The sequence below is a fragment of the Otolemur garnettii genome, unplaced genomic scaffold (genome assembly GCF_000181295.1).
Source record: "Otolemur garnettii isolate 467f Iridium unplaced genomic scaffold, OtoGar3 scaffold00211, whole genome shotgun sequence".
Lineage (NCBI taxonomy): Eukaryota > Metazoa > Chordata > Mammalia > Primates > Galagidae > Otolemur > Otolemur garnettii.
Window position 1 is genome coordinate 748,297 of NW_003852606.1, and position 679 is coordinate 748,975.

Below are 679 nucleotides of genomic sequence, written 5' to 3' on the forward strand. Positions count from 1 at the left end.
AGGCTGGGTTGGCCCATCCTGAGGCCCCTAGGTGGAGTATACAGAGATGGATATGACAGGGCAATCCCCAGGCCCTGGGCAGCTGGCTTGGGCATTGGAGGGGGTGGTGCGTTGCCAGGCAGGCCTGTCCTCAGGCCCTGTGGTGGTGTGTGCAGGTGGAGGCTGAGGTGGGCAAGATGCTGCATCCCCCATACCCCTGGACCACATGACTCAGGTGGTGGCATCAACCACTGTTGGTAGAAAGAGCCTGTCCTTGGGGCACGAGCAAGTGTGCTGCAGCCCTGCTCCTAGAGCAGCGACAGCAGGGCTACTGTCAGTGGCAGTGGCCCCAGGTACGGGCTCTTGGGCTCTGAGGAGTGTAGGCTCTGAACCCTGATCAAGCATCAGCAGGGCAGCAGCATCAACAGCCCTCTGTTGGGCTTAGTCCTTTTTCTTTTGCTATAATAAACCATAACCATAAATCTAACAGTTTTTCTAAGTTCCATGAGTCCTCCTAATGAATAACCAAATCTCAGGATGGTCTGAGGGATTCCCCAACAATCTGTGTTCCTCCTCAGTCTGAAGTACAGGAAGCCACTGTTTTTCGAAATGAGTGAGACATTGCCCAACTTTCCGGGTTGTTGATCCCTAAATCAGCACTCTGTGGCCTCAGGGTGGTGTGTGCCCTAGTGGATAGGAA